The sequence below is a fragment of the Cynocephalus volans genome, chromosome 7 (assembly GCF_027409185.1).
Source record: "Cynocephalus volans isolate mCynVol1 chromosome 7, mCynVol1.pri, whole genome shotgun sequence".
Taxonomy (NCBI): Eukaryota; Metazoa; Chordata; class Mammalia; order Dermoptera; family Cynocephalidae; genus Cynocephalus; species Cynocephalus volans.
In genome coordinates, this window is record NC_084466.1 from 47,414,809 (window position 1) to 47,436,501 (window position 21,693).

Below are 21,693 nucleotides of genomic sequence, written 5' to 3' on the forward strand. Positions count from 1 at the left end.
ACCAACTACATGCCATCACCCAAAAAATTCCATCCTCCTGTTCTTGTTATTTCTTTACTCATTTTATTGGCTAGATTTCCAGTACAAAATTGATATAGTAAGGATAGTAGACATCTTTGTTTTGGACTGAATATCAGTAATTATCTGCTGATTTTGGCTAAATGTATAAACTATCACATTAAGAAAATGGCATTGACAAATGACTCTGTATTCATTTTGCAGAAATCAAGATTTATAAGCTTAAAAAGTATTAAAATTGTACAGGATATTTATTATTACTGTTGTTTTATTGTTACTGTTTCACACTTGGTCTCCCACCTGCCACAGAAATAATAATAGTGATGATGATGACAATAATACTAAACTTTCAGCAGGGCAATAAAAGTGATATTTAAAGCACTCAAAACAGTACCTGGTATATAATAGCACCCAATATCTACTAGGCATAGGAATGTTTTAATCATCTCAAAGATATTATAGTAATAATTATTAGTTTTGCTTGCAAAATTAAGCAATTACTTTGGAGGTAATCAACTTAGGCATTCTGACTATTATATCAACCTCCAGTTTTTTCATAAAATAAGCATTTAGTTTTTCTGTGATGGACTTCTTTATAATTTGAGGTCTTTAATACACTCTAACCACATTACATCCAGTGTCTAAACTATTTACAATTATTTAAAAAATTATATCTCAAGATATTCTGATTAAACACCTCATCTAGATCAGAAATGACCTTTCATTGATCAGCAATTAATTCACTTTTGTCTTTTTATCCAATCAACAATACGGATGACCTTTTGGAGAATAAGAAGAAACTGTCAAGCATGTCCTTGATGTCCTTTAAACATTATTTTTTCAAGTAATGTATTTTGTTAAAAAGGAAATACCCCAGTAAAACTTTATAATTAACAGAGGATTGATTTACTACTGATTTTCGCAGTCCTGAAATAATGTCCTTTTCATGTACTTGTAGGCAGGCACGTTACATTTTTATCCCTTCCTAAGACCTAGGAAATTAACGGTTTAGTGTGCTACATGACCTGAAATTAATTTGTGTATCATCAAACAATTATTACCCAGTGACTTTCAGAAAAGTGAGTAATTGTTTATTTTACTGCCTATCCAGTAATTACAGTGTTAGCAAGACTTTAAAATAATGTTTTAGCTTTTTTCTATTCTTTATCTTTTAAAGAAAAATAATTTTTAAGAAAATTATGTACTAGATCTATGTTGTCAAAATAGATTTTGATAATTTTTCTGGTCACAGATCATTGACCCAATAAAGTGGAGTTATTATTTATACTCATTGAGTCCATTAGATGTCAGACATTTGTGATAATGGCTCAATTCAATCCTCAAAGGGAAGACACAAATGGCCAGTCTGCTTGTAAGGATCAAACGCATAGTGGGTTGGAGCAAATACACCAAGTGAGACTATTAAAAATAATACTCATTCCTTGAAATTTGAGATGAAGTATTGACTTGCCTTCCATAGCATTGCTGATTTTCCTGTTCTATCTCTGTGTTTCTCACCTCATCCTCATTATTTTAAGGTCACGGAGGAAGGAGACGCTACCCAGGTAAAGGAAGAAAAGATTTTATTAGCAAGCAGATCTGCCGGCTGAGCCGAAAAAAGGCGTCAGCGCCGAGAGCCAGTTGGGTGACTTCTCTTCTACGGTTAAGGTCGGCATCTGGCCTGGCCCAGGAAAACGGTTACAATGTTCCGCTGCAGATACAGCCCGCTCGTGGGAAGAGAGACTTGGGGAGACAGAAACTGCGAGGAATAAAACTTAGAGAAACAATACTAAAGAGGTGGAGGCTTTCTCAAAGTCAGGTTCCCGGTCCCAGGGACCTAACAGTTATATAGCATATATTCTGAACCTACTGGCTGAAGTAAACATTTAGTGTTTAATCATAAATAACATACAGTATTTAGTTCCTAAAATTATTTTATTCTTGACTGTGGACTCAGATATATGAATATATCTAAAATATCATGAAAAGGCATAATGAATATAGAAAACATAGCATGAGACGGGGTTTGTGCATTCACTCTGAGTGCTGTCAAGAGAAATTTAGAAAGACCTTTTTTTAGAGAAGAACCCAAGTTCCTCCAAGTCCTGATAGCCTGAAGATACCTGGATGGGTAGAACAGGTTCACACTGTCACAACAGTACCCCTTCTTGTTCTGCTTTTACTCATCAGATTATGAGACTTCCTTTTCCCTTCAAATACCTTTTGACTGCTACAGGAATTTGCCAGGACATGTTCCCTGCTGTTCTTCCTAATGTGTTCTATTCTGTATTGATCAGATTTATTGAACATTTCCCTCTTGGCACATTGTCTTCAGGGATTTCAGATTTTTGATATAATAGCTCTCATTCCTGCTGCTGTGTAATGTTAGTCAATAATATCCTTGGACTTTCGATATTGCAATATGTTTGTTAGTCTTCTGAGGGCAGGGATCATGTCTATATATCTTTTGAACTACTATATTTTTATATTTATATTTATGTTTTTAATTGACAAATGTTGGGAAAATAGAATAGGTTGGTCAGGGCCCTCACCTCGAGTCCTGTTGGGTGTGGTTTTAGTACATCCATTGTAAGCAAATTGTGTGAGTGTGTGTGTGTGTGTGTGTGTGTGTGTATGTAGTTAGTGTGCATGTGTGCAAATGTATCTTTTTAGTTTTGTTGCTACTCTTGTGTTCTTCTTGAGAGAGAGAGAGAGAGAAAGAGAAAGTTTGGTGAAGCAGGCAGGGGGGGCAGCTGTTGGCCTCAGGCCTCCTTGCTTTTCAACCTGCCCCTTCCAAGGACCTTTTGGCCAGTTACCTAGCTCATAGACCTGTGTGAGGCCTCCTTGCTTTTCAATCTGCCCCTTCCACGGACCTTTGGCCAGTTACCTAGCTCATAGACCTGTGTGTAACGGGTCTGTTGACCCAGCCTGGTATGTGAGGGGTCTGGGGACCCAGCCTGGCCTGTGAAGGGTTTGTGACCCAGTCTGTGAATGGGCTTGAGGGTTCTGTGAGCTCCAGACCCAGCCCTAGTTCAGCAATTGGCCCAGTCAGTGCAGCATTACCTGCAAGTAAAAGAGCCTGACAACTATTGTGGTGGCCTAGCTTTACAATTGGCATCATGAACAGGATTAAGAGTGCTAAAACAAATAAAAATTGTCTGTAACCTCTTGTCAATATTAAGGCAGAATATGTATCTTATTATTCCATGTGTGCTGTATTCAGACTCCTGAATTTGACCATCCACTTAGATATCAGGTTAATCAAAAATACCAAAGAGCTACATCTCTCTATTTACTTAATTTTCTTTTTTAGTATTCATGTTTAATGCCTTTGGCATAAATATCCTGTCCCTTGTTTGATCTGAAACATCCATTATGTAAGGATGAGAGAGTGAAATTATTTCTAAACATGATAATGAAGGTCAGGTTGTAAATGTTGCATACTTCCAGGGGCTGTACACTATTTCCTTCACAGAGGTAAAGGGAGAGGTTGATGCAGGCTGCATTTGCAAAGTGAAAACTTGTCTCTGGTTAAAATTTCATAAATATTATTGGACTCTAGAACATCAAAGGTCACTAAAGCCAAGAGGCTGACTGCATTTCAGTTTTGGATCTCCTAAAAATATTAAAAGTATGTCATTACGATGTAACTATTAACATTGGTTCTATTCCATAAAATACCCCAAAACCATAATTTTTTTAGTAACTTAGAAAATAGTGAGTTATATTGTTTGACAGACTGGACTTAACTTTTGGATGTTACTTAACATCTATACATAGTTTTCTTAGGAAAATTTTCTTTGGAGTGTATGGCAGCAGACAAATTGAAAACCATAAGATCTATTGCCCTGAAGAAGGTATAAAAGGTACATATATCATGAGATATTTACATAGGCATTGGGAAACTGAAAAGAATTTTTTTTCCCTAATTTTCTTTTCAATCATACTTCCATTCTAATGAAAAGGCACTTCATTTCTGCTTCTCAAAATTTCAGCACATGTATTTATTATATATTTTTATCGTTTGCTTTGCTTTTTGTTTTAACCTTTATTAGTTTTCAAAATGATTAGTTGGTACTTTAGCAACCTCCAAAGATTACCAACAAGGCTTTTTTGTTGTTGCTAATTATCACTCAGACATATCAATTTTTATATATTTCATGTACTTCAAACAATTATTGTCTTAACAATTTTTGACATCCAAAATATCTCATTTTTTACCCCATGGGGGCCACTTTAGGCTGACTTCTGGGTTCTGTTGATGTAATTGCGTTAATCTTGTTCAACTTTCATTTTGCAAATGTTCTGATTCAAACCTAGAATCAGGTATGTTTTTAGTGGAAAATAGTATTTTGGGGGGCTTGGTGTTCTCATTTCTTTTGGGTCATAATGGCTTATAAGAGTTTTTGTTGGACAAATTTAAGATCTATAATATTATTATAAAGAAAAAAATAGATCATATGCTTGCATTGTTAATTCCAATTCAAATTTGAGGCTATTGAGTTTTAATTAACTTCTTAGTGTTTATGTAATTCAATATCTTTTCTTATACTGAAAATCTTGGTTTCTAGTAACTTGGACACAAATACTCATTTGCTTTATCTTATTGTATATAAATAACAGCTTCCAATAAAAATATCAATATCACCTCTAACAACAATATTAATTCAATCTGAGATTTCTTTTTGCTTTTTGTCCTTTGGATCTGTCCAACTGGAAAGACACAGTTTAAGTACAGGCATACTCTGCCAATTCTACAACCTTCCTCAAAATGTTAGAATGCTCCTCAGTTTTAATACCCCTTGATAGAATATGTACATTCAAGATACTCTTTAAATTCAATGATTTTGGCTGAATATTTAGAAATATGTACATATTTCAATTTAGTCCCCTTGAATTAAAAAAAGTAGCACACACAAGTATTTTTGAATTACATTTAAAATAAAATATTAGAATTTCCGAACTATGTAGTCTTGAAAAAGCATCCAGAATGTCAGCTAGGGCAACTGAGTTGTTGCTAGCACCAACAGAGGCAACTCAGAGTCACATTAAGTGAGAGACATTGTCTGACATTTTGCATTTGTCCTGAATGTGTTTACCCAGTGCTTTCTTATTTAGCTTTTGTTTTTTCTTTTATTTCTCTTGAACCATATTTGAAATAAAAAAAAAATGAGATGTGTTGAAATAAATGAAAATAAATGAAAACGCAGTAAAGTCTTTTGATAAAGGAACATTTTGCAAAGGAGTAGTAGGTGTGCTGAAGATGCCAGTTACCACAGAGTGTGCTGTCATCATAAAGAGTGAATAGGAAGCTATGTATGTGTAATAATAAAATGCACAGTACAAAAAGAATACATACTCATTTGATAGAAAAACTTGTGAAATAACTAGTTGAATGGACAAAGACGAAAGTGATAGTAACATCCATTTCTGCATTATGTCGATCCAGCTCATGGAAATGACTCTCTTGAAGCTGAGGATGGAGGCTGTAGAGAAGAGCCATAAGTCAGCAAAGAAGTTGATATTGAAAGCAAGTCTTCCGTGGCTTGACAGATCAAGAGTCTTGTCGTGCTCCATCACATCAAAATGCCAGAGGGAGCAACATAGTCGATAGCCATATATAACTGTTTCATTTACAAAAGCTCATTGATGAATAAGACAATAGCAATAAATATTTTCTATGTAGATGAGATAGTCTATGCTGTGTATTTATCTCATAGGAAAAGAAATCCTTGTTCTCAAAGACTCCAAGGATAGGCTGACTTAAATTTTCAGGGTTAATTATTAAATGTTAAGTCAAAGATCTTATTAGGTCAATGTTATAAAAACCTCCAGGCTGCCAAGGAAATAATGTAAGGAAAATTTCCATTTATTTGGAGGTTGAATTACAAAGCCTGGGTGAGGAAGCAGGTTTCTTTGGACTATGTACAATGTTTGTTTCCTTTATAGTGTATATCTTAAACACATGGCCAATTCCGCTCACCATAGTTACAATTTCCAAAACGTTACTTACTCTGATACAGTATTACAATCCATGGACCAGAGGGTTATAACAGCTTTCAAGGCATGTCCACTTCTTGCTAAGATGCTCTCCTCCAGTACGGGTATGTCAATCAAAAACTTCACTGGAGGCCTTTGCAAAACTCTTAACTTCTAAATAAATCTCTGGAGTTCATTAAAAAGACTCAGCAAAGATTTTCTCCACAAATAATGAATGCTGTACAGATGAAACTATTCTTGTACCCTATCTTCATTTTCAAAACTCTAAAAAGATGATAAACACAGGGACAAAAATGTTCTTGAAAAGAAGCCTAGATTTGAAGAAGTTGTTGAAAAAGATGTAGGCAGAATGTTGAAAGATCATCTTTAAGAAACTAACAATTACTGAATTTGCCCACCCAGAACATGATGAAATTGAAGGCAAAAAGGAGCAGCTAATCAAGGAACCAATAATTTAAAAGAGTATATAAATAGCATTTTACATTATTGCATTTTACTTGAGAGGTGACATATAGTTGAGTAAGTAAAATTTACTACAAGAAATTTCCTTCTTTTAAGTTGTAATTTTTTCTTCATTTTAAAAAAATCAAATGTATTTGTGTCTGTTATATACTTGCTATATTGTAAATATAATATTTATGATGCAAAGTACAAATGAAACATGTAACTGGGTATACCACAACTCTTTATTAACAACCATATTATTTATTGAACAAGAAAAGATTTAAAATATTTTATATTCAAACTTGATAATTATTTATATATACACACATACATATGTGTATATATATTTTTTGTTGTTGTTGAATTTCAGTAATGTTCTGTGATCTTGGTCTAGGGTTTTTCGTGGTGTGAAAAACAGTATAGCTTTTTCCATTTTACAATAGCTGCAGAAAGGCTTCTAGCCTTTACTTTAATACAAATTTCTGATTTGGGGGAATTGATTGCTGTTTAAGTGGGAGGTCTCTGCTATATTTTAAAGTTACTTGAAATAATTATTTTTCTGTGTAGTTATGTCATCAACTACCTATGTAATTAAATTCATTTTATTTAGTTTTTCTTTGATTTTTAGGATTAACAAATCTTTCACTGTTGTTCTTTCTCAAGTCAAAGCTGTTGAATAAAGCATATTCATAGAAATTCTATATACTTGTCTCTTTTATAATATTGCCTCCAATTCTTCCTGCACCCTACTTCCTCTTTCTTGGTATAGATAACCATTTAAAATTAGTTTTTGCTTTATATTTCCAGTTTCTTTTTGACACCATATCTAAACAAATATACTTGATTCTACCTCCCTTTAGAACATATAATATTGCATGCTATAACTCTTTGGCAACATTTTTTTTTCTATCAAATATATGTCATAAAAATGATGCGATTTCAGAATATAAGATCTTCATTATTCCTTTTTTAAAAATTGCATAGTAATCACCTGGGTACTTCTATAATATATTTATTAAGTTCTCTATTTATGCATATTTCCAGTATTGTTATATTACAACATTTTATGTTTTTCCCAGTATGTCTTTCAGATCGATTCCTGGAAGTGAAGGTTTTGGTTCAAGTACATAATAAATTTTTCTAGGTACTGCAGAATTTCCTTCAAATGGGTGTGTACTTCTAAGTTTCACCCATTAGTGATAACTAATCTTTCACCTACAAGGAATTCTGTAATAAGCACCATTTGGCTTCTCTGTCATTATCCTTGGTGACATTAATGTAAAGATGATTTCCTGACTGAGAAACTACAACCCTTTTCTGGTATCCTCAAGTTTCATTTTCTGCCATATCAGTAACTAACCAGCTCTAACGCATCCTAGATTGAACTTATCCTCAAAATAATGACCTTTACATTTCCTCCTTATGATTAGACCTCTTTTCTTTCACTTCTTTCATTTTTCCTATCCAAATGAATTTTTATCATTCTATTAAATATTACTTGTCTCTGTGACTTTAAATTCTTAAAATCTCTTAGCTTCAGCAACAATCTCTTTCACACCACACCACTGAATTCTGTGTTCATCACAATTGCTAGATCATCCTAACGTGAATCACTACAGATTCATGCTATTTTATCCCCACTAAAAAATACTCAGCATCACTTTCCCTTTATAAATTTGCAACGCACTGAGAAAATCACACACACTGGAGTTGGACAGCTGCCCAGGAGTGAATTCGGGTCCTGACATCTACTGACTTAGAGTACAATACTTTGATGTCAAGCCCTTTATTTCTTCCTCTGTCACTTCATTGATGTGTCTCATTTTAGTGTACTTAACTCTCTTCATTGTCATTATTTCTTCCTGTTGCTTTGATTATTTACATAACAGCTCAGCTACTTTTTAAAAGCAACAAAACAGTTCTTCAGGTGATGATCGAAGTACTACTTTCTAATCCCATAACTATTAGTCATAGTGTTCTTACACTACTAAAAAAATAAATGTACTTTTTCTCTTCATAGTCTTTATACTACATTCTAATTTTGTGATGATATCTTTTTACAGAATTGTCTATATATATAGGCTTTGATACTCTAGGTTTTGGTTTTGCGTTCATAAGTTGTGATGGAGACACAACTTTAAATTAAGTGTGCTATTCTTAAATTAGAATTAACTATAATCTCCCACAAATCATTTATTTTCCCTTCCTGTTCCTATTCTTATGAGGTATCACTATTCTGCCAGTAATTTTAGATTTATTTTTCTTCCTCACATTTCGCTCAATCATTGACGATGTTCTGCAAATAATTTATTCAAATATATTTTTTATCCATTCATTCATCCACTCATTATCAGTATAAGCATACTATAATCCAATCATTTATACTGAAGTTACATTAGATACTGAAGGACCAGAATACTTTCATAACAGAGCTCAAAATCTAATGTAGAAAATGAATAACTAAATCAGCATCAAAATTATTATGGTGGCCAGGAGATTCAAAACCGTTAATTAGAAGCACATATCTGTCACCTCTGACACAAATAAAATCCAAAACAACAACTTGATGGTGAAATGTTGAATGGAGTTTTTGGTGGTCCAGCACAGTGTCAAGGCCACCCCCAGGACAGAGGAAGCCAGTGCATGCATGTTGCAGAGCTTGAGAGACAACTAAATGGGGACTTCTCCCACTGCTGGCAGCCCTGAACTCATCAGTGGAGTGCCCATACACCTCTCCTGGGGGCACAGAGTCCTGTGGCACCTCTGGCAAATCTGTCCAGAGCCATGCACTCCAGCTGGGAAGTTGCAGAGCACCTGTATGCCTCTGTTGGGGACACAGAGTTCCATCTGTAGCCTCAGTGAGCGTGCTCACAACCACCCACCCCTGCTGGGGAGTTGCAAAGTACCAGAGAGTCTCCCTCCAAGGCACAAGGTTTTGCTTGTGATCCCAGAGATGTTGCTTGGAGTGACCCACCTCAGCTGAAGAGCTGCAGAGCACATCACCATCTCTCTTGGGAGTGCAGGATCCTGGCCACAGCTGCAGAGACCTCTTCCAGAGTTACCTACTCTGGCTGAGGAGCTTCAGAGCACTGCAACGTCTCTCTTGGGAGTCCAAGATCTCACCAGCAGCCCCAGGGAATCCACCCAGGGTCACCAGCTCTAGCTGAGGAGCTGCTGAGTATCTCACTGTCTTCGTTGAAGTCCAAGGTCCTAGTTGTGGACCCAACAATCTTGTGCAGGGTTTCCCAATTGAGCTGAGCAGCTGCAGAGCACCCCAGCCCCTCTCTCAATGGCATAGGATACTGGCTGCAGCACCAGTGTGCCTGCTTGTGGTTGCTCACTCTAGGTAAGGAGCTGCAGAGCACCCCTATTCTTCTCCCCAAAACCCAAGGCCTTGCCCACTATCCAACAAGCCAACCTAATGATGCATATTCTAGCTGTGGAAATTCAGAATGCCCTAGTACCTGTACTAGATGTCTGAATTCTCAGCTACAACCCTAGTGACCTCACCACAGGGTTGGTCTCTGAAGATGAGGAGCTTTACAATTCCCAGTGCTTCTCCTAGAGGTCCGCAATTCCACCTATTAACCTGACAACCTCACCTGCTCTAGCAGAGAAATAGTTGATTGCCATAGCACTTCTCCTAGAACTCCAAAGAACTGATAACAACCCCAGAGACCCCTGCCAAGGTTGCCTACTTCAGCACTAGGCATCTGTAATTAATAATAATTTATTGTATGTTCTCAAATGGCTAGAACAGAGGAACTCAAATGTTTTGATCAGAAAGAAACGATAATTGTTTTAAAAACAATTATTTAATTAAAAAATAGATTCCTTTAAAATAAAAAAAGAATATATATGGTAAGTTTTATGATAAAGGGCACCCAGGATATTATGGAAGAACAAGCCAATACTGCCCAATTAGGGTGTGAGGGGAAGGGCCTCATCAGCAAAAAAGGAGTGAACTTTTAAATTGAACACTGAAAGGTGAAGAGGACTTAACCAAGCAAAGGGGAGAGGAAAAAAGTATTCTAACTAGAGAGAAAATTTCTCTTAGAAATGTGCAGAATCAAGAGAAGAACATGGTAATGTTGGGAAAAAAACAGGATAATTTTTATAATTGGGCCATGATAGAAAATGAGAAGTGGTAAAGGTTAAAGCTGGGGAAGGAACCAGGGAAGAAGAGAAGAGGAAGAAAAGCCAGATAAAGGAAGACATGATGACTAGGTTAAGGAACTTGAAGTTTAGATCAAGGTAAATGCAGGGAGATGACTTGATCCGCTCTTTATATTTACATGTATCTTAGTCTGGGTAAAGTGCAGAGTGTAAACTAGAACCAGGAAGATCAGCTAAGGCACTTTAACAGTCAACAAAGTGGTAAGTGATAGATGATATTTACTTCAAGTAAGGTAGTAATACCTATGATGTCAAAACAATCAATCAAACAAAACCAAACCAAACAATCCCCTGAGTTAACCTAGAACATGGGTTGGCAAACTATGACTTGGTGGCCAATTTGGATCACAGGCACACCCATAATTTTTATATATTGTTTATTGCTATTTTCACTTTACATGACATAATAAAGTTGTTAGAAAACAAATCAAAAATTTCAAAATATTTACTTTCTTTTTTACTATATAAAAAAGTTTACTAACTCCAGGTATAGAGAATCCAGGCTTGTATTTGGCATCTTTACTTGGATATCTAACAGACATTTTAAACTTAACACGAACAAATTCATTTTCTTTTTCTGGTAGAAACTGCCTTTCTGTTTCTAATAATTAAATTAATATTGAATTCATTTTCCTTGTTAGTAAGTGCTGTTACACAGCCTCACACATTGCTGCCTTGCTGAAGTTTGCATTACTCATCCTTTCTTGCAGCTATGCATAATTGCATTTGTATATATGACTAATTTTGAACAATGAAACATAAGCAGAAATGTGTGAGAATTTGGGGGAGTGTTGTAAAATTCAGATTATGATCCAATTCTTGCTCTTATTCCATCTGGATGCTTGCACTGCTGGTGTGATAGGGTCCTAACAGCCACTTTTGTTCATAAAGTTGAGGATGACATTCTGGGATGCTGGAGTGGAAAGTCATAATCAGTGAGCTCCCGGTGTTATCCCTCTATCTTCATTTTAAATAAAATAGAAATAATTTTCTTCATGTGGAAGCTATTACTATTTTATGTTTCTTTGTTTTATTCCACTAAATTTTATTATAACTGAGCCATTCCCCCTACCTATTCTTGATCTAGCCTCCCTAATATCTACAGATAGTGCCACCATCTACAACTTGTTAGAAACAATTCTTGATCTCCCTTTTCCCAACCATCCGATGTATAATACATCCATAGAAACTATTAACCTTATTTCCTAAAAAAAATCCTACTCAATGTTTCACTTCTCTCTTATCCAACATAATCTCTTACCAATTGGAATAATCTCTTTATTTATGTCCTTGTTTTTTTTTGCTTTCTTAGTATTGATCCTACAGTATGGCCTTTTAAAAATATATAAACTAGATCATATCTGTGATGGTTAATTTTAGGTATCTACTGGATTAGATTAAATAATACATAGAAACCTGGTAAAGCATTACTTTTGGATGTGTCTATGAGGATGTTTCCAGAAGAGGTTAGCATGTATGCCTGAGTGCATTGGGTGGGAAAGATCTGCCCTCATTATGGGCAGGCCCATAAAATCAACTGGGGACCTAGAGAGAGTAAAAGCAGAGGAAAAGGTGAATCTCTCACTCTGTTAATGCTGGAGCTGGGCTATACTCTTCTCTCCTGTCACTACACATCAGAACTCAAGACTCTTCAGGCTTTGAGTTCCAGGACTTACATCGGCGGCACCCCAGGCTCTCAGGCCTTTGGCCTTGGGCTGAGGCTCACACCACTGGTTTCCCTGGTTCTGAGCCTTCTGGACTTTGACTGAGCCATGGTATCCAGTTTGCATATGGCCTCTTGTGGGATCCCTCAGGCTTCATAATTGTGTAAGCCAATTCCCATAATAAATCCCCTCTCGTATATTTATGTGTGTATCCTATGGTTTTCTTTCTGGAGAACCCTAATAGAAAGAACATCATAACCCTGCTCAAAATCCTATAATAGATTTTCAGTGAATTTGGAATAAAGTTCAGAATGACAGATTTATCCTATCGGGTTACATTATCCTACCATTGCTAGCTTGCCAGTATTGCTTCAATCACTCTAGTTATACAGTATGTTTGAATCACACTGGCATCCATTTTTTTTTTCTAAAATATTATAATCTTTTTCATTTTTTTTTTCCTGAGTAGTCTTATCTGTGCTTTCCTTGACTAGAGTTTTTGCATGGCTGACTCTTTTACATCCTAGCCTGAATGTTACTTCTAGGAGATATTTTCACTTAATAATTTATGTAAAGTCCCTTCTATTTACTCTCCACCCATTATCTTGCTTTTTTCCACCAGTCTTAATGCAATGTGTGAAATAATTATCTTGCTTATTGCTGAGTTAAGTTTTTACACCCACTGCTAAAATAAAAGCAACATTAGGGTAAGATTTTGGCTGCCTCTTGAACACCTTTCTCCCAGTGATTAGACTAGTGCATGTCAAACACATAACATTTAACAAATATTGGCTAGATAAATAAAACAAATAAATGAATCGCAGTGCATTGTATATGGTATTGCTGTCAAGCATAAGGGAGATGTCAATACACTGAGTTGAAACTGAAAATAAGAAACTCTGGTGAGATTATGATTGAGTTTTAGTCATGTTGAATTATAAATATCCTCAGATCATTTACATAGTGTGTGAGTAGGCAATTGGCTCTACAGCTTTGAAGCTCCAGAGGAGAACTTAGATACAGAAATAAAGTAATATCAACCAAATATTTTACTGATAAACATCTAAAAATAAAATTAGAGGAAAATTAGGAAGAAAAATATTATTTTACAAAATTTTAAATGCTTAAAAAATGAAAACCCAATTTCTCAATGAATTGGAAACTTTGGGGTATCATTGGAAGCATATATTGCTGGGGGTGGCATTTATTGTTCCATTTCTCATTTCTGTTTTCCCTAAAGAGGTGTATTGTTGAGCCAATGCGAAGAATTGCCATTTTAAAACTATGGGTTGGTTTTGTTTTTACAATATGAAACACCTAATATATTAAAGATTTTGTTATTTATGTATTGTTTATAATTCCATAGAGCTATCTTTCTGATGAGAGCACAACCTCAAAATTATATAGCTTCTATCAGCTATTATAATATTTATTGATGTAAAGAAACTGACTTCCAATATTTTTAAGTTATAAAAAAGTAAATTTATGACAAAGAACATGTCATAATCTCATATCAAATGCTTTTTAAAAGAAGCCTATATTTTCAGAGCATTTTTAGATTCACAGCAAAATTAAGAAGAAAGTACAGAGATTTCCCAAATATCCCTTGTCCCCCACACATGCATAGCCTCCTGCATTATCAACATCCCCTTCCAAAGTGGTATAATTGTTACAAGTGATAAACTTACATTGGTAAATCACAATCACTGAAAGTCCATAGTTTATATTAGGGTTCACACTCAGTGTTGCACATTATATGGGTTTGGACAAATGTATATTAATATCACTGTAGTATTATACAGAATTTATCCCTGCCCTAAAAATTTTCTGTACTCTGCCTATTCATCTCTTCCTTCCTCCAGCCTCTGGCAACCACTGACATTTTTACTTTCTTCATAGTTTCGCCTTTTCCAGAGTGTCATATAGTTGGGATCATACAGAATATAGCCTTTTCAGATTAACTTCTTTCACTGAGTAATTTGTATTTGAGATTCCTCTATGTATTCTCATGACTTGATAGCTCATTTCTTTTTAGTACTGAATAATTATGTTTAATTTATAATCTATATTAGGATATACACCATATCTTTAAAATATTAGAGGAATAATGCACTCTCAGTGATTAAATAAAATAGAAGAAATTTTAAATTCTGGATAGCTTTTATTTTCAACTGGAGGTGTTCAAAATACTCTTAAAGCCCAGGCATTTCTATATGTTAAAGCTTGATTTTGGTTTTGAACAATTCTCAATGTTGAGTAAACACCAAAATACTTAAGCTGAATATGTTGGCCCCAGAATACTAGTATAAGATTTGAGCCATGTGAAATCTTAAAAAGTGACCAGTCTAAGTCTATTTTTTTCCAGATGAATTAACTTATGTTCAGAAAGGATTCATTTAATTGTTGACGACCAAAAAGCTTTTTGATGGCAAAGCTTTTTAGTATAGAATTGAAGTCTCTTAACTCCGAGTTCATGGTTCTTCTAATGATATTGTTTTGATAGGACTAGTTTAAAGCAAACCTATACTGCACATCCAGCTATAAAATCCAAAGTGCAGAATTTTCTTTTCCAAAAGTAATATTTCTGTTAGTTAAGCTGTGATTACTTGCGGTTCATTATATTTGATTAATTTTATACCTGCTGTATTAAAGTTACATTTTAATTGCATCCTAAAGAGAATATCAAAGTCATTTTTAATCCAATTTTAAGTAATAATAATATAAAGTTTTAATGATTCAAATAATGTGTGTTATTTTAGACTTTTTCAGAAGTTCAAGTGATTGGATAAATAACAGTAAAATAAATTTTATTTGAACAAAGGGGAGATTTAGAAGTATTGAGGCAGCATTTCTTATACTTTGATTTGAGTTTTCTTTTTTGTTTTACTAAGTAATTATTTTTTAGAACACTACAACTTGGCAAACCAAGATTGTTGTTCTATAAACAAATGTAGTAGGTTATCACTCAGGCTGTTTGATTTCTTCTTTGTGAAAATGGAAGTAAAATGTGTATGTATGCTTGGAATATAGTATCAGTGTTTTTTTTATCTTTAAATAATAATTCTTTATTTCTTTATTCTTGCTGATAAAACATTCTTCATGTGATGTATAATGACAAAATACATTTATCATCTATTTTTATTGGTACATTTTTAGAATATAATCATTATCTAATCTTCTTGCAATTCCAATGTAGGAAATACCTAACAAAAATATTGAACCAATTCTGCTAATATACCTGCTGTATGATATGTGATTATAATATCTTGTTCATTTCTAGGAATTCTTAATTCGGTAAAAATATGTGTGTGTGTGTATACACACGCACACATTTATATATGTTAATATAGAATAATAGTTGAAGGGAAAATAATTATTTATAAATTTGTCATAAAAAAAAATAAGGTAACAATGGTCAAGATTGATGTTTAGGGAAGGGAACTCTGATCATTTCCCAAGATTAAAGATTTAAGCATAAAAGTATTCCATCATTTCTCTTTCCCACTTCCCAAACGGGACTGAATGTTTTTATTGCCATTCTAAATGGTAAGTATTGTTATGCTGTTTTTTTTTTTTTTTTTTTTTTTTTTTTTTTTTTTTTTTATCTTTCTTTTTCGTGATCGGCGCTCAGCCAGTGAGTGCACCGTCCATTCCTATATAGGATCCGAACCCGCGGCGGGAGCGTCGCTGCGCTCTAACACCGCACTCTCCCCAGTGCGCCACTGGCTGGGCCCCTGTTATGCTGTTTTAAACTCTGCTCTGTTTTTCAGTTGATTCTGATTGGCTTATTAGCCTCTTGCACTGAGCAGCTTACAAATTCGCCAGTTGATTTGAAGATAAGAAATGCAACGTCATCTTCACTTCTCTCTATCTGTCATTTATCAGGGAACTTGTGGTCTTAAATCCTGGTTGCCTTTACAACCCACAGCTTTAATTTTTACCTCTTTATCTCTGCAGTGATGCTGCAAGATCCACTGGCTTCTACTCTCTTTTCTGCCATTCTCTGTTTGTCTTCTTAGCTATCCTTGAACCTCTCCACATGCTAAAAGTAGGCAGAAGCACAGAACTGAAAAACATGGCACAGAATGTTGGGCTTGCCATGATGAGCACTCCTTGTCCCTGGGATCTTGGCTCCTCAAGCTCTGGCTCCTTAGCAGCACCCTGATGCCCTCAAGCTGCTACAAGCTAGTATATACATACACACACACATATATATATGTGTGTATATATATATGTGTGTGTGTATATATATATATATGTGTATATATATATATATGTATGTATGTATATACATATATATATATACCAAAGGCAGAATTTCTTGATTACAACTTAAAAATCAACTCTTTTAAGTGCACAGACTTTGGTCACAAGACAGATCATCCATCTGGCACAAGCATGCATGAATCTGCTCACTACAGCATTTTGGATATACTTGGAAGGTGGAGTCTATAGGATTGTCTCAAGGAAATAATGTGGAGTGTATAAGAGAAGAGCCAAGGATGACATCAAAGTTATTGAGCTCAGCAGCTGCAAACTTGGTATTGCATTTACTTAAAGAGGCAAGGCTGCAGGAGGAGCTCTTTCAGGGAGAAAATTGTGCAGGTGCATATAGGAGTCTGAGATTCAGAGGTCAGATCTGGTAGTAGATATGAATTTTGGAATAAATGGATTTAATTTTCATGAATGAAATATACCAATGAAATTTTCTATTAATTTAATTTTATTTTTCGCCTTGGTTTTATATTTATTTAAAAACTTTTTTATTGTAACACATTTGATTGTACATATCTGTGGGGTACAGATTTGAATATCAATACCTGTGTGCAATAAGTGATGCCAAAATCATAATAATTAGTATATTCAACAATATACAATGTAATCATTTTTAGTGGCCCTTTACTGATTCCTCCCTTACCTGTCCCCTGCCCTCTCTCCCACCTCTGGTAACCTCAGTTCTGCTCTCTCCTTTTGAAAGTTCAATATATTATCGTGATTGTCATATTTTAATATAATAATATTCCAGATACATGTACTCAGAATAGAAACCAGGATTGTGAAACTACTTTCCTGAAGTCCTTTCAAAGGATGGCTGTTTTTAGTAATTCTGGGGATGAAGGTGAATTACAGTATTCCTGATTTCTCATTGTTGCTTTTGGTCGGTTTTATCTTCCTTTAAAACATGCAACATGGCCTTAAGAAGAGAGTTATGATGCAATAAAAAAATTAGATGAGATCACCAGCAAATTAGAAGAACTAAAGATTTTCACATAAGATCTGTATTGCTATTTCATCCTTGTTTTTCTGTGGAGGTTCTTTTCTGTACCACTGCACTCTACTGGCTTTTAGTTAAAAATCCAAGTCATCAGACTAACACTGGAAATGGAATAGATGTAGTCATCTGTCACTCCCTGTGTAACTTTCTGTTACTTCATAATGATTTTTGACCCTAGCTCCATGTTATCCTCTGCAATCTTATTCTGTCTTAATTTTTGGTGATTTTAATATGCATGTAGACTATCGTTCCCACACCCTGGTCTCTGAGTTCCACAACATATTCTCTTCCCTTGTTCTTATCCTTCACCTTATCTCAGTCATTCATCCCAGTTCTCGCAATTACCAGTGGCTTTTAATGCCTCTATAATCTCAGTTTTAAGCTTCCCACTATCTGATCAAAAATTTTTCCCTCCTATCTTTTCAACTCATTACCTCTAGTACCTCAAATCTAAATGTCTTTCAATCTATAATCCTAACTTTCCAACAACTTTTGAGTTTCTTTCTTCCCAAAATGTTCTTTATTTTTTCTTTATGTGCAGAAAAGAGTTAACAAGAGCAGGCCTGAGACTGCTTATCCTTAAAAAGACCTTCTTATTAGGTTGGCCCCTGGCTGGTGTCTGGGAACTTAGATTTTGATTGGGTTTCTAATATTATAATTGATAAGAGTGACTCATTATGCCTTGGAAATCAATATAGCATGTTCAACTTAAACTTCATGATCAATCATCACAATAATTCTTTTGCATTTCTCTCACTTCTCTTTGCCCAGCTCTCTCTTCTTTTGACTTATTGGCAGCGTCTAATCTTGGTTAATTCAATCCTTCATTTATTCTGTGACAGCTCCCAAGTGACCGAACATTGCTGGGGGAAATCACAAACTCTAGTGACTGACTTCATCTTTATTTCACAATCATACAACACAAATAGGCTGCTATTGATGTCTAGCAAAACCTTACTACATTTCTCAAGCTCATTGCTTGCCTAGTTTCCTAGATAAATATTTCACAATGTATACCCTCTCAATACTTCACCCACTTCTTCCTTATTCTGATTCTCAGCTTTTTTGGTCTGAGAAACTGAAATTTACAAAAGTGAATCACCACACTCTGTTCTGCTGCCTGAGAGCATATATCTTGCCTCTAGTTACTATACATGAACACCTATCCAATGTGTTCCTGACTAAACCCAATGTTTTTACTTGGTAACTAGGTTGCATCCCCTCTTGCCTTCAAATGCATAGTTCCTGTGATAATGCGATCTCTGCACTGCATCGTCAACTTTTTCCCTCTCCACTATATATACATCCTTCTGTGTAAAAAACATCCTTGTTTCTTAAAAAACATTTCTTTAGTGCACTTCCTGTACTCAAAAAAATCCTGCTCAATCTGCTTTTATTTGGATGCCTCGATTACATTTACTCAATATGTTTGATGTCTCTATTACATTATTTTCATTTTTTTTTCTTTCTAAATCTGCTCTAAGCAGGCATTTCTCCTCAAAACTCCAGTAAAATGTCTCTTGTCAAGAACATCAATGACCACCATGTTGCTTAATCCAATAGTTAATTTTCAATTCTCATCTTAAATGATCTATTATAATATACTATATACACACTGTAATATATACTATAATATTAAAATATTAAAATAATATTAAAATGTTATTGATAACTTTCTCCTCGACACACTTTCTTTACTCAGGTTTCAGAACACCATAGCCGTCTGGTTTTCCTCCAACTTTAGTAGCCATCTCTTCTCAGTCCTGCAATCTAATTATTATTCATTATCTTCACCTCTTCGTATAATAGTGATCCATGGATGAATGCTGAGGACTCATATTTTCCTCTGCTGACCTAAATATTTCCTATGTGTTTGTCCAGATTCAATATTCATCCTCCAGCACCCTGCACTGTGTCCCAGAAAGCTAGTATTCATGAACTGCTTTGGGCCGATTGCCATTTAAGTTCCAGTTGGGTTTGGCTAATGGGAAACACTGAGAAGAGTGCTCGAATATAATGAAGTTGAAGTATTTACTCTCCTAGTTTTCTCCCACCTGATTTCTTGAATTGGCTGCCTCCTTCCACCAAAAGCCTACACTCCTGATATTGCACACATATTCTCTTCACATTCTGGTAGTCACACTCTTTCCTTGTAGATAAAACTTCCCAATCTTGCTAGCTTAAATATACTATGCCATCTGTTGCTATTTCTCTATACCCTTTGTATATATTATTTCTAAGTTTCTAATTTTTCACTTTTTTTTCTTTTTCCCTTCTCAGATCCTAGCTGGTACATAGTAGCTTCACACATAAAAGGATAGAATGAAAGGATGAACCAACAACTAGATGAATAAACAATACAATGATGGAATGAATAAACAATACATTTTCAGTGCATTGAAGATAGAAGTGCAGCATGGCCTCGAGAATACCAGATCCCAGAAACTGCAATGTCATTAGAATGTCACCAGAAGTTTCTCAGTCCTAGCATGTTTCAAGCTTCTCTATTGTTTCAGTCCAACTCAGTGGCTGAATGTCTATATAGAGTAGTTGCAAACTGAAAGTTAAAGTAATACCTAAGATATTGAGAAATTAATCCTTACAATAGCATAGGGCAAAAATTAATCTGGCAATTAGAGGTATGAATATCCCCAGCAGCAAAAAATGAAATTGCAAATTATATACAGTAAAAATATGAAAGTTTTCTCAAGTTTTTGGTTTTACAAATTTATCAAAAAGAAAATATACTAACCTTAGTTTAATGCCTATTAGTGACACACCAGCATCACTTTTTAAATAATTCCTTCAAGTTTTATTATTTCTGTCTGCCAAATCTAAGTACAGAGATGAACTAAGGACCTCTGAGTACACATGGTATACTGAATAAATATTTATTTGTGGAAAATAAATATATCCATTAACTTTTCATAATTGACTACTATATTTGTAGGAATAGATATTAAATAAGAACATTTATGCAAGTGATTTACTAAAGAATAAAATGGATTTTAACATATTAAAGAAAAAGTATCTGAAATGCCTCATATCTAATAGACCCTTATCAAAAATAGTCTTCGGAGTTGTATGTCTAGTAAATAAAATTTGCCACACAGACAGCAACAAACAGAATAATCAGCATTAAGTTTAAATTATATATAAATTAAGATAACATCAGTGAAACTTGAGTAACTAAGAAAATTGAATCTTAAAAAAGTATAATTAAATCTCTAAAATCATTCTGAATCCTCTAATGGCATATCTCTTTTACATAACTGTTTTGGAATTTGATATGGGAAAATAACTCATAAATAAATTTTTTAAAAGTTTTTCAAATGATAAGACTAAATTGAGAGTATATCTTTCCATGTCAATAGGAAAGATAATGCTAAAACATTCAAGATGTTATAGCTGTAGAAAAAATTAATACCAATATTCAAATCATGATTTGATGGTAGTCCTACTAAAATAATAGGTAACATAAACACCAAATAATAACTTTCACATATAAGAAATAATTTAAATATGGATTTGAAGTAGGGTGCTTGCTTTAAGATATCAGAGAAAATGAAATTCAGTAAAATAAATTTCAACCTGTTGTAAAATTATAGTGCAAAATATTGACAGGACAATATTACAGGTTTCCAGAATCTGTAGTTCAAATGTTTGTGATCCTTGCCAGGATGACACTGAATATTCAGAACATGACTGAGCAATTATCTAATTATTAGGAAAGACATTGAATTTACAAAATTCAGACACTATCATAGAAATCTAGTATTTATTGAGTACTGACAGCATTACACTTTATTAACTATGTTTGAGGCTGGGAAGTGCAAGTGAGTTGGGAGTGACCATGATGGGGAGAGAGAGAGAGAAAGAGAGGAAGAAGAGAGAAAGATCTCTGACTTTAAGTCTTGCAATTATGATATATAATCAAACAACATTTTCTAAAAATTCTGTATGCCTATATATTCAATACTGTTGTTAATAAAATTCCAAGAGGTGGAGAAAAATACAGGTGAAGTGATAATGAGTTGTTTCAGAATTTTGAACTAAATTTTTATTTACTACATATTCTATATAGAATCTTTTACATTTAAATTGTTTTAAATATTG